This window comes from Thamnophis elegans, chromosome 4, assembly GCF_009769535.1.
Source record: "Thamnophis elegans isolate rThaEle1 chromosome 4, rThaEle1.pri, whole genome shotgun sequence".
NCBI lineage: Eukaryota > Metazoa > Chordata > Lepidosauria > Squamata > Colubridae > Thamnophis > Thamnophis elegans.
This window is the reverse complement of record NC_045544.1, coordinates 66,357,730-66,371,899: the sequence shown is the minus strand read 5'-3', so window position 1 is coordinate 66,371,899 and position 14,170 is coordinate 66,357,730. Positions and strand designations below refer to the sequence as shown.

At 37.4% G+C, this 14,170-nt stretch overlaps 1 protein-coding gene across 1 annotated transcript in view; it reads right to left on the bottom strand.

Annotated features, from left to right (window-relative positions):
- The window catches only part of DISC1 (DISC1 scaffold protein), a 167,036-nt gene extending 153,752 nt beyond the window's left edge, over window positions 1-13,284 (bottom strand). Inside the window, exon 1 of the mRNA XM_032214918.1 lies at window positions 13,176-13,284. The gene's annotated coding sequence lies outside the window, so the exon portion shown is untranslated. The remainder of the gene's footprint in view (window positions 1-13,175) is intronic.
- Between the last annotated feature and the right edge of the window lie 886 nt (window positions 13,285-14,170).

Genomic DNA, 14,170 nt, shown 5'->3' with positions numbered 1-14,170 from the left:
TTGACATCTTTGGAAACAAGCACAGAGTTGTTAGCTGTTCTGTGTTGATTGATTCGCCCAATCCTATTGTTTGTGCAACAGTAGGAATGCAGTCTACAGTCTGAAGACACATGATGTGACAGAATTAGACTGATTCGTACTTAGATAGATAAACACTTGGGAAGGATATATAAGTTACATTGAGCACCATGTAGGAAAGGTGAACTATGAATTAAATGTTTATGTTTGAAGTAACTGTTATCTGAGCCCAATTAAAAAGAATGGGCCATTTTCATTCTTGTGTAGTCTACATTTTTAATGCTAGAATCCTCATGTTCTTCCAAATATATGGAGATAAAAGATTCATAATAATTTTAAAAAAGGAGTAGCATCAGAGACACGGGCATTGGATACAGGGCTCTGACAGACCCATTTATCACAAGAAAGAAATAATTTCATTTACATCTGTGAACAACTGGAAATTTGAAACACATTTCCAAATTATACCAGCTTCACATATTACAACATACATTGTGGAGTTTTTCTAGTGTTCTAGTTCTCAGAATAAAATGCAAGATTTTGCAACCTGCCTTGTCCCACGCTACCCTTTTCAGAGCACCAGATATAATATCTCTTCCTCATCTTCCTAATAATTCATAGGAACAGGTTGGTGTTTGCTCATCAAAAACATGCAGAGGTCTCAGCTGCAGTTGTGGATGTTTATGCCATGAGACTTCAAAGCTGAAGCCTAGTTAGAATTTGCTGTGCACTTTTCCTTGGACAATCAGGACAGCGGGAACAAGTTCTGACAACAATTCAGCTTCCTGTAGACTTTGCGTAGAAGTAGGGTGACCAGATGACCCGATTTCAGCGGGACAGTCATGATTTATAACAATTTTTCCCGCGTCCCTCCGCCTTTTAAAAAAGTCCCGATTTTTTTCTCGCTTCATGTTGAAAGCCCAGTGGATTTGCTTAAGAAATCCTAACCGGGGCAAGACAAAAGACACCCTGTCTAATCCCTCTCTCTCTCTGTCTCAGTACTTTCATTGAAGATATTAAAATGTTAAAGCAACAAAATGGACCTCCCCCCCCCCACCGCGCCGCTTTTTTACCTTATTTTATAAGAAAAAAATGAACTAGTACCATAGAGCTGCAGGAAATGGCTAGAGAGGTCGCCAGTGTTACTTCCTGGATTTTCCGGAGGGGAGGGGCATGGAGGTTGGAGGACTCCAAGATGGTGGAAAGTTTCTTTGAAATATTGAGTTTCTGTCTGCTGGTAAGTGTGCTGGGTTTTTTTCTTTTATTTTTTAATGCATTTTAAAATAATGTAGGTTTTTAAAAATGTACAGCTGCTGTTTTTTTATTCAAAACAATATGTGATGTGTCATGGAAAAATCATTTTAAAAAACCTTGAAAGAACAAAAGGGTTTTTTTAGGGTATTTTCCTGATCAAAACTATAATTGTTTCTGCATGACACCCTTAATCACAAATAGCCAACTACACATCATTCTAAATAGTTTTATTTCCTTTATTGTATGTGATTACTCAAGTCCAAAAACTGAGTTAATTGGATAAACTCAGCTCCACAATTTACTAAATATACAGTTACAGGAATTTCATGTATAGTATGCTGTCTCTTAGGGTTTATTGAACATAGGAGAATAATATGAGAGGGATTTGATGTAAAATAAGCTCTTTTAATAAATTCAAAATCAACGCAGCAGACAAGATGTGGGAGTGAACATAATACACACTTTAACAATATTTTTTTTTCTTTTAGCCATCAAATACTGCAGCAAGTGTGTCGGTAATAATAGCAAGACAGGCATAGGATTTTCCAGCCAGGTTAATTTTACTTTTTTATGGTTTTGATGTTGTATTTAATTTTATCTGTATTAGAAACCTATGAAGGCTGTGCAACATTTTGAGGTGATATAGAGTATGTAAAGGCATGAATACAGTAGAACCTCTGGTCACAACCATAATTCGTTCCATAACATTGGTCGCAAACTGATTTGATCATGAATCAAACCTAATTTTGGAAATTTGGCGCTTACAAAAAAATGGTGCAGAAGGGGAAATCAGCAGCAGGGAGAATGTGAATATTTTGGTCAGAAGCGTTCGTGACCAGAGGTTCTACTGTATAACATCTTTACTTAAGACTTAAGATTCACTTAAGATATAACATCTTCACTTAAGATTCACTTAAGAACTGTGGCAAGAAAGGTGGTATAGTGACCAAAGTTACAATGGCATTGAAAAAAGTGACTGATGACCATTTTCACACTTAGCGACCATTTTCACACTTAGCGACCGTTGCAGCATTCTTATGGTCACGCGATCAAAATTTTGATGTTTGGCAACAGATTCATATTTATGATGATTTCAGTGTCCTGGGGTCATATAATCACTTTTTGACAAAGTCAAATGGGGAAACCAGATTCACTTATGTTGCTAACTTATCAGCTGCATTTATTCACTTAAAAACTGTGGCAAGAAAGGTGATATAGTGACCAAAGTTACAATGGCATTGAAAAAAGTGACTGATGACCATTTTTCACACTCAGCGACCATTTTCACACTTAGCGACCGTTGCAGCATCCTCATGGTCACGTGATCAAAATTCGGATGTTTGGCAACAGTTACAATTTATATTTGTAAATTGTAGTTATGTTGAAATAAAAAAAAATTACAATACTATTTTTGCGTTGTATGAAATTTTTTTATAAAAATTTTAATCAACACCCCCTCCCCCGGTCAAAGGTGTCCCTCTTTACCAATCTGAAAATCTGGTCACCTTACGTAGAAGGCCAGATTCGACTTGCCCAAGCAACGTAGAAGTGAGTACTGCAATGACCCGCTTTTTCATACACAAGCACCACTCAATTATGTCTCCCTCATAAATCTGATGACAACACTTCCCAGGAATGTCACAACCCTACAGTTTGATTGTACATCATGCCAGAATGTGAAATATGTTAAAGCTACTTCATATGCCAAAACAAGTAATTATTTTTCTGAGGAGATTTTATAATAATCAAAAATCCACTATAAGAATTAAATCCGTAGAAAAGAGTAGTTCAGAGCTGAGAAGGAAATAAAATTTCTCACAACTACATCGTGTGCAGTATATAGCTAGTACGTTATAGGTATGGCAAGGAATGGGGAAAGAATATAGTTCGTAATTAACATTGGAGACTGAAATCAGGAATGGTTTGAGTTATGCAGATGCAGTTGTTAAAATAAATATGCTAAGTGAAACATCTGTGTTCATGTTAAACACTAAGAAAACAATGATAATATCACATTTCTTGCTTTGTGAATTTATAGCTGACAGTGAAAAAGCAAAGGTTGTAGGTATTTTTCTTTGATTGAAGATTAAAGACCAAATGTGCCATAGAAACAGAACAAAGGTTCCACTAGAAAAATTGTTGTGACAAATTTAGGCAACCTATGAAGGTTAAATACATTTCAACTATAAGAAAAATCAGAATTGTTAATGAAATGGTCTTTCCAGTGTGCCTAAGGATTTTTGTGAAATCTGGACCATGAGAAATACTGAGAGCAAATCAGATCCCTCTGAATTAAGCCATGCCTTTGATGCCTTTCATTATTAACCTAAGGCTATGATAAATTGTGAGAATATCAATAAATCGACCATAGATCAAATAAAGGCTGACTGATCCCTTGTGGCAATGATCCACAAGTAGAAACACCCTTTGGGCATATGATAGTTGAAACAGGTGATGGATTAGAAAAATGATTATGCTTGGCAAAGGTAAGATAGGATCAAAAAGATTACGGGAATGACATGATAAATCAAGATAGAAAGCATTTACCAAACTTTTGCCAGAGTCAACCCAGGTTAATGGTAGCAAACATAGTAAACTGCAGATGTTCATATCAATGGTTTGGATTTTTTCATGGGTTATTAAAATATGGTTGGAACACTGATGCTTTAAGATTGCTTGGGGCAAATCAAAAACTGCACTGGGAATCCCCAATTCCCTATACAGAAACCCCAGATAATTTCCCTGACAAATTAGATGTTTTTAAATTCTGGTTAATGAAAGAAGAACCTTGAATGGCTTTTGGCTTTGATTTTACTGGCAAATAGTGATACTCCAGCCTTTGTTGTGTCCTGCTTTGACTTCCAAGTCTACCTTGATATAAAATAATTTAAGAGTTCATCTTCCTATTTTATACATAGCTCCTGTTTTTCACAAAACCCATTGGAGTATCTTATTTCAGAGAGTTTTGATATTCAAATTCAAAATCTCTCAAGTATCTCTACACCTGAACAAATTGTATTGACAGAGCTTAAAATGGACTAATAAAGAAAATTCTGCCTGGCAGAACATGATTGCTTGTATGGCTCTCCATTATGATGGGTCATTTAAAAATCTGCACTTATCTCGCTCTATCTGATAAGTGACAAAACGTTCCAAATACCCTACACATATATACAAATGCACACCCAATACACATACAGATACACTGTGGTCAAAATCCCTGGTAAGAACTTTAGTAGAAGGTTTACCAGTCAGATAATGGGCAGCATGTTAACACACTGACAATAATCAATTTAAGAAGCAGGCTTCAGTTCAACCATCTGAATTTTTAATTTCACCAGGGAATATATTGCAAATTAAGTATCTGACATACAGTCCATTTGGAACCACAATTCAGTTTACCAAAATAGAAAGTAATTTTCTCTTAGCAACTCAATATGATTGCACATAATGAGAAAAAGACAAGCACAGCAACAAGCACAAGCACATTCACCAAGGACAATATGTCAAATATTCCTACATTTGGTGGTTCAGTTTAATTAAAATCCAAATCCTACATCGTATCCAAAACTTTGGTTCTCCCAGGGTGTTAACCATCACCACCTCCTCCTCCTTTTTATCATAAGAAAATAATTTTAGAATGTTTTGCAGCACAGAAAACCATTCCAGAATGTCATGTATAAAATTATATGGTTATCTATTGGATGTATTATACCTTCCTGAGAAGTAATTTGTCTTAAAATTCAATCCAAATTTAATTAATACAGAGCTAACGTTCCATTTAATGCATGATCCTGAGTTGAACCCTGCTGCTCTACATAAAAGAAATAAGCAATTATAAAATGAAATGACCTTGAGAATAAGCATTATATTATCATATAATATATTATTTTAATTTACTGTGTAAGAGTAAGGATTATGAACAACTTGGACAATACTTCAACTGTCCTTGACAAACTAATTCCTACCCAACAATTACTAACCATCTAACCTACTTCCAAAAAAATTACCTCATAAAAGTTACATGGGTGACACCCTCATGCAATTTTTGTAAATCTGAGAAAATTTTAAAAATAGCTTGCCAAGCAGTTTATTTGTTTCTTGAGAGAGAAAAAATCCTAAAACTCCCCTTGAACTAATTTCTTCAAAAATAACTTTTTTTCTAGGTCTTCTGTTGTGAATGTTCATTATTCATTTTCTCTTCTCCATTACAAAGACAAATTCTCTTCCCTTTATATCCTCAGAAGATACTTAGCAAATAAATTACCGTTCTTACACAACAGCACCTCTGAAAAGGGAAGCATTCTTCTTCTGTAATGCTTTGCACTTACTGCATGTGAGTTAGTCATGGAGGTGCCTCTGCTACCAAACTTAGTTAACTTTGCCTTGGAATCCTCAAAGATTCGAAAAAGAGTTGAGAACTTCACCCCACCTAATAATTTTACAATTTTAATCATCTCTATCCAACAGGAGCCAACAATTGCATACAGCACCAAACTGTTAACTGGTAAAATGTAAGGAGTAAAGCTTTCATCTTACTTATTTAACTTGAAATAGAAAACTCAAATAATATTGAGACAACTGTTTTTCTCAAGGCAGGATTGCTAAACCTTGGATTTTATCTATTGAGCATTAAATGAATTTTCTGTCCAGGTCCTGACTTTGCCTAGAATTACAGTCCTTGGTCTTGCTTGTACTGGTGCCTTATATGAGAGACACCTGTCACAATGGAGCACAACAACTCCACATGTTCATTTTGACTCTTGTAGTCTTCCCTCTGGTCTTTTGTCAGGCTTCAAGCTTTGATTTCCTATCAAAATATTTCTGCACAGTAAAATTTAATTTTTATATGTTCCATGACTTGAATGAGATCAAACTGATTCCATACTGCTTTTATCTTTTGCTTTGAATCCAAAATGGAATTTGATTTGTGAGTTGCTTCCTTATCATCTTTCATGAGTTTCTTCCTCATTTTTCAAAGCTACTTCACATATATCAAAACTTTTATTTTCTTATTAAGTAGTGCAAGTGCATAAAATATCACCTTTTAACAATTAGCATATCAGCTATTTAAGACAATAAGTTACAAAACATCATTTTGTATAGCATTTGGAGTAGTCTATCTCAATAGTCCTGCATGATTGGGATATCAATAAGCCTCCATTGCAGCATCTCCCATGCTTGTTAGCCTTTCCTATGAACCTTGAGAAAGAAAGGCCACTCTGCAGCAAGTTTTGCTTTACTTTGTTTCCAGGATGCTTCCAAGGGACGCACCAAAATCAAAAATTCAATTGTAGCCAAAAAGTAACTATCCTTGTTCTAGCCTTAGATGCAATCTTTATTAAATCCGCCTATAAATCCAGTGCACAGGGACATGGTGGCTCAGTAGCTAAGACGCTGACCTTGTTGATCAGAAAGATCAGCAGTTCGATGGTTTGAATTCCTAGCACCGTGTAACAGGGTGAGCTCCCATTGCTTGTCCCAGCTTCTGCCAACTTAACAGTACAAAAGCACATAAAAATGCAAATAGAAAAATAGGAACCACTTTTGGTGGGAAGGTAACAGTGTTCTGTGTGCCTTCGGCATTTAGTCATGCCAGCCACACAACCACAGAAACATCCTCAGACAGCGCTGGCTCTTCCGCTTTGAAACAGAGATGAGCACCTCACCCTAGAGTCAGGAATGACTAGCACATATGTGTGAGGAGAACTTTTACCCTTACCTTTTTAAATCCAGTGCTGTAGGAAGCTGGAGCTTGCTTATTTAGGTATCTTTCAGACTTAGAGAAAGAATCAAACAGAAATCTATGAACATCGCAATGACCTTTTTGTCTCAGAGGATACATCTGTCATGACAGCAAGGAATATGGAGACAATGCAGAAGATTTTTCCATTATATTCTCTGCATAGCCAAAAGCTTTTCAGAGCTGATGGTTTCATTGCAAACTAGCATCTCATTTATTTATTTGTTTGTTTATGTTTAAACATTTTTGATAGTAGCAAGTTAAAGAAAGTAGCATGTTACAGAATGATCATAGAAAGATATAAATTATAAATGAGAATATGGGTTCCCTAAGGTTATACTGTAGATTTGGACATCTGGACAAGAAAGACATAGAAGGGATAAGTTTATTACTTGTAAGAGGAGTAGATAAGCAACATTAACCTCACTGCTATTTTAATGATTGTTCAGCTCAAAATATGTTGCCCATCAAGAGTACTGAATTATCATTACCAGTTATGATTCCTAGATCTTTCACCTCTTGTTCCTGTCCCACCCCTTTCACTTGAGTTTCATGTGCAACAGCTAATTATTTATTTAAAGCACAAGTAATAAAGCAACAGCTAATTATTTGTTTTTCCTTGCACACAAAAGATAGCAGCAGTTGTTTGTGGTTGCTTGTTTGCAATCCTCTCTTTCAAGCCTGTTTGTATGCAGTTATTCAAAAAGTGCAATGCAAGAACAGAAGCCTTATGAAAGCTCGTGCTACACCTTCAAACATTCCAGATCATTTTCCATGTCTTGCCTACCTTTATAATGGAAAGATCAATATCAAGAAATTCATTTAGCATCACCTTTTAACAACCCCTACCACTGAAAGCCAGCTCAGCAGATTAATTAGTGGGATTGAATCTATGTTCTGCTGCATAAAGCCTTTTCCCATGAAATCTCTTAGCTTCACAGGTAAGAGGGAAGTGATATTATTCATTATTCACATTAATTATTCAAGTGTCTACTTTGCCTTCTGTACAGAAATCTGGAAATTATAGAATAAAGAAAAACCAACACAATATTCATACAAAATATGAATTTTTCTCCTAAGCCATGTAGATGTTTTGTGAATTCTTTCTACTTACCCTTCTGATGTCCCATGGTATTAGCTTCAGTTGTTTATTGGCAAATAGCAGATATTAGTTTATACAGAGATTAACAAAATCTGTTCTTTCTATCAGATACTTTAAGGCAAGCCTGCACATCATGCCGACCAAGAACCAGATCACAGATAATCAGTCATGCTTTATCTAACACCCAGCTACCATCATCCCCAACTCAGCTATTCTCTCTATCCCCATCAATGTAGTCCTACATATATATAAAGCAAAAAAAAAATCAATGTTGGTCAAATTTCTCATGCAACTTCACATAAGGCTAATACAAAGAAGGATCTGGCAAATCGCAAATCACAAAAGCTCATTTCAGAACGCAGCAGTACTATCAAGTGAAAAACTGGAAAGTCAGCTTGATAAGATGAACTTTGAAATCAGCACAGATAATTTTACAGCCTTCTTCTGAGAGAATATTCACATTTTGCCTGGATCATTTTATCACAAATGGCTAAATCAAAATCCCCAGTAAAGCTTTTTCTTTTTATAATGTATTTAATTTTTCAATTAATCTGCTTTTGAATATCTTACACATTTTATTCTAATTATAATACACTGCTTTTTCTAGATTTCAGTTTTTCATTTTATTTACTTTAATAAATATTTTAAAGGATTCTGATTTTTTGGCTGTTTAAAGTCTGGGGTAAATGTTTAATATACAAATGCAAAAAGGGTTTTAAATAAAATAAAAACACAATAATCATAGATTCTTCTATGGATAAGAAACATAATTTTTTTCAGCTTCATGTAAATACCTCATATGAAAAAGGCATGCTTCTTAAAAAGAACACCTAGCACTGCAAGTTTTTAAAAATGGTTCTGTTACTTCTTTCTGACCATAATGAATTCCAGCTTGTAAGATGAAATATAGAAGTGAGAAAGTAGAGGTCCCACAGAAAATGCTGTCTGGATCACCACTTCCAACCTGAGACTAAGGCAGATTTAATGTACAATAAAGGCCTCATCTTGAACACTCAATTTTCTCAGTGTCAGTCCTATATAAACTTATTTGGGAACAAATACTTACTGAATATGGTAGAATTAACTTCTATCTTAGAATGAAGTGGATCAGACTATTAATCACCTACTTGAATATGACTATTCAACCAAGTGATATTTTGTTATGAAACTATCTAAACAAATTAAATTATTAATCAGATAAGATGATGGAGATTTCATAAAGTATCTGTCTGACTTAGAGACTTTCTGGCACATTTTCTACTGAAGATACAAAGGAGTCTATTGAGAGAGACTTTTTAATTCCAGAGGAACAGTGTAGGCATTATCATCAAAATGAAAGCCTTCTGACTCTTAAAGGAACTATGAATAAAACTGAAAGAACAGCACAGAAAAGAAGCTTAAAATGAGCTGTACAGACTCCACTCTTTGAAGAATTCTTCACTCCATAAGCATAGTTCGCATGACTACCCAAAGAGAAAGATATAAAAATTCAAATGTTTCAGGACATTTTCAAAAGATATTGGCCTTCAATTTGTGATAGCTGTGTCAAAGGTTTTTAAAAAAAAAATAAAAATGTAATTATGTTTTCCAAATTAGCATAACATATGGTTATTTCTGCTTCCTGCACTGAGACACACTAAATAAATGTTCAAGAGTCATAAAAACAGAAAATTTAATCTAAGAATTAAAACTGGAGAGTTCAGTGTAAATCTAAGGTTGGAATGCCCTCTGTTGGATTGAGACAATACTACTAGCAGAAATACAGAACAACCTGTAGTCCTCAGCTTAATTTTGTAAGGTGCTTAGCCCGATTTTATCCAATGGAGGAAGCCCACTGAGACAAAATATAGGTAGCAAAGAGGAAAAAAATATCTTCCTTGCTAGCTTAAGGCAAGGAATGTATGTCTTCTAGGAGTAAGCAATTCATATATGATGTTTGGAATTTGTATCCATCATATCAGAATTCTAGAATATTTACAAGGGTTTGTTGCTAGCTGAAAAGTAAGATAGCCACTCAGTCAATAAAACTGTATTTTAACACTGAAACTATTGTACCTTCTTTTTGAGACAAAGGAAGAGTGGAGAAGAAAAATCAACCTATTCTCGTGATTTTTGCTGATCAACATTCAGTACTACAGATGGAGACAATCATCTGTAAAAGATCAGAAAGAGTTCCTAGGTTTATCCACAATGGGTCAAGGCCTGTCCTCCATTATTCCATAGTGCAGAAACATAATGATGGAAAAGAAAGGCAGATTCCTATTGGACGTTGGAAAAAAGAATTTTGTGGCATTAAAAGTAGGTTGATTATTCAGAAAAGTTGTGGGCCTCTTTTGCTGCACATATTCAAATGGAAGCAGGATGTTCTGCTCCGAGTAGGGAACCAAATCCCATAGTGGTCAACCCTGAACTGTGGCCGTTTTCTTTTTGGTAGTTTTCTCTAGGGAGGTTTCTCGTTTTATTGCTTTAGGGCTGACACCGCTTAGAGAGAAGGGGCCGGGGAGGGGGGTGTAGAGATAGCTGGGGTGTTGTAGCCTAAATAAAGTTCTTTCCCTGGGAATCAAGGAGGTTGGTGCAGATGTTCGAAAGGTGGAGACTGAGATCATATAGCAATTGGACTGTATGCTGATTGGACCATGTGACTGGAAATACTGGGGGAAAGTGACAAAGTTTTGCTTTTAATCGGGTGTAAAACCGGCGGGAACTTAGCCGATTTTCCACCAGGAATATGCCAATTCGATATTTCCCAATAAAATGTTCTTTGAGGAATTTGCCTGCCTCGGACTTCTTATTGAATGGGATGTATTACTTGGAACCTTGACAATGGCATACAATGGACCCTTCCAAATTTTATTCTATTGACTGCTTAATCTGAGTCTAAAATAAAAAAGAACAGAAATACCAGCACTATTTTACAGCTACTCAGCAATCCCTTTCAGAAAACTCTGTGGGAAACTGATGAATCCTATTCCACTTTTTGTGATGGACATACTGTTTTGTAACAAGATCCAATCTGTATCAATCACCAGGGCCACAGGTTTAGTCTTCCGAACTTTCAGACTCATGCTCACATGTGAGAGAGAAGTTCCCTGAGGATGGGTTCCAGCATGAGTCCAAAAGCTCAGAAGACTAAACCTGGGTGACCAACACAGATTGGATCCTGCAACATTATCCAGGGACACATATATTTGCCTTAATTCATGATACTGCTTTGTAATTTAATTTTTATTCCTTCCAACTAGACAATAGGGGGAGGGAAATATCCCATAAGGCAATCAATTAACACATATTTAGTACCTAAAACAAATAAATGAACTTCTTATTTTTTTAAAAAAAAGCAAAGAACAATATAAATCAATTCTTGATTACCTCAACAAGGAATTTGCAATTATCAATAAAGCTGGCCTCTGCAAGACCAAAGTCCTAGTCCAGTGGTTCCCAAACTTGGCAACTTTAAGACTTGTGGACTTCAACTCCCAGAATTCTCCAGCCAGCTCTGCTTGAAGTCCACAAGTCTTAAAGTTGCCAAGTTTGGGAACCACTGTCCTAGTCAACTGCATTGTGTACTTTCCCACTCAGGTCAAATGCCTTTCCCAGTAAAGGATGGATTCAAACTGTATTATACCATTGAAACAGTTTTTATGGACATATTTTTCTCTAAAGGCGAGAATTTGTCCCTGTGTTCCAGATAAGTATTATTGACATGGCAGAAGAGATATAATTATAAGCAGATCCTATGGCAAAAGTACACTGACTACATCTAAAATGGTATCTGTATATTTTCCTCAAGGCCAGCTGACTTGTTTAGCTTGACCCAAGATCAAAGTTGATCCATGACTCATATCTTGCACTTTATTTTTCTTTAAGCAAACCGTTTCATGACTGTTATGAAGACAACGGAAGTGGATAGGGGAAAGTATTTTAGTTCCCTCAAGTGTGCTACTTCCCCCATTTAAATCACAGCTCTCTCCAAGTTGAAGTCAGCTTTACAGAAGAAAAGATAGAGATAGCTAAAAAATACTTTTCTGTCTTTCTAAATTCTTGATGCCCCTCTGAATAGTAAGGCTAATTTTCTGTTGTATGATTCTTATTATGCCATTAGCCAATTATTATTTTTTCTTGTTGCCAATTTAAGTTAAAAAAGAGATTGAAAGGTTCAGTTATCAGAATGAACAAATTCGTCCAGGTCAGCTTTTCATGCATCTTGATGTTAATGGGTTGGCTGCACTGGATTCAGGAAGGCATAAATTCATAAATTCATTATGCTGTGGGAAAAATGTTCACATGATCTCTGTGCCATATAAGAGGAAGAGGGGAGGAGAAAGAGGATGTTAAAGAAAGGTCCTCGCTCCTTAAGCTTTCCACTATTTACCTGGCATGAAAGTGACTCTCCTTATTGTTTACCATACATTCCTGGGCACCAATTACTATCATTTTTTCATAAAAGGGAAAGCGATGGGTATCGCTAGAACGGACTTAATCCTGGATGAATTGGTGCAGAACACAATGTCTGTTTTGTTAGGGATGGACAAAGCATTTCCTTTCCTAAGGTTGTCCCTTGATCTCTGCCAGGGTCCTATAAAATACTCTTAAAATCTTTTAAATGCTGCAATCCAACAGGTGGGAACACTTCCAGCGGCTCTTGTTTATTTTTCCTCCAACCTCCTTTCGCCTGTGGTTCACGCCAGGCAGGGTTGTATTGGTGCCGCTCTTCTAGCCACAGAGAGGCGGGAGGTGGCGGTGGAGGGGAAAGTCAGCCCCCGGAGGAGCCCCCGGAGGAGAATGACGGAAAAGTTACCGTGGCAAAACAAAAGTTATCTCAGCTTTTCCTCTAGCCTCCGTTACCACGGAGGGAGGCGTCTCCTTTTCAGCTATTCACACAGACCCAGGAGAAACAGAGGCGGCGCTGTGCCCATGGGAGGCGCTAGCAGAGGGTCCGGGAAGGCAGCGGGGTCGCCGGGACAGGAGGCGATTTTCTTTCCCTTGCACACCTGGCGTGGCTCATGGGGAAGCGAGGCAACCTGGTTCCCTTCACCTCAGGAAATCCCAAATCCTCACCTGGGTTGAATCAGCCCCGTCCCGCCGAGCTGGGGCGCGCTGGAACTTCTTTTCCGGCTCCGCAGATGTTGTGCAGCTGGCGCGCTCCAGCCATCCCAGGCTCGGCCGTTGTTTCTTCCCCGCCCCTGGACAACCACTCGCATCCGCTGGAGCCGACGGGGCGGCAGCCAAAGGCTGGGTGGAGGCCGCGCCATCCAATGTGCCTCAGCGTTGGCTGGAGAGGAAGAGCCCTTTCCGCTCGCGGCCGCTCCCCGAGCTTGCCGCTTTTTCTTTCTCTCGCCCGGTCCCCGGGGTCTCGGATGTTTTAACAGTTAATAAGTCTCTTTTTGCTGGAGGCGGCTGCTGCTGTTGAGTTTCTGGCTGTCCTAGGACTGACGATTCATTCCGGTCCTCAGCATCACAGATTAATATTTGGTACATCATCACATCACAGGCAGGAATTCCTCCTAGGTTTAATTCAAGGTTCTGGAATCATCCCTCAACCTGTTTTCCAAGGCTTGGACTAGAGTCTGAGCACGGAAACAAAAAGGGATACTTTTCATTACATAGCAAGATTCTGTGCCTCCTTCACCACCAATTCAATTGAAACTACTATTCTGGGAAAGATGATATGGGTGGGTGTGGGCAATGTTCTCTCTAATTTTTTTTCCGTGTGAGCGGAAAAGTATAGTGTTTGAGCAGCACATTTTCATACCTGAGCACCTGGATTTTTTCCATAGATGTCACCCAAGACAACGAACTTAGTGTTATTTGAAACTCAATTCTACCATGTAAATATCCATTAAGTAACGAAATCTCCCTATACAGGTAGTCCTCAATCCACGACCATCATTGAGCCCAAAGTTTCTATTGCTAAGGGAGACATTTGTTAAGTGAGTTTTGCCCCATTTTACAACCTTTCTTGCTACAGTTAAGTGAATCACTGCGGTTAAATCAGTAACCTGGTTGTTAAGTCAGTCTGACTTTCCTACTGACTTTCCTTGGCAGATGGTTGC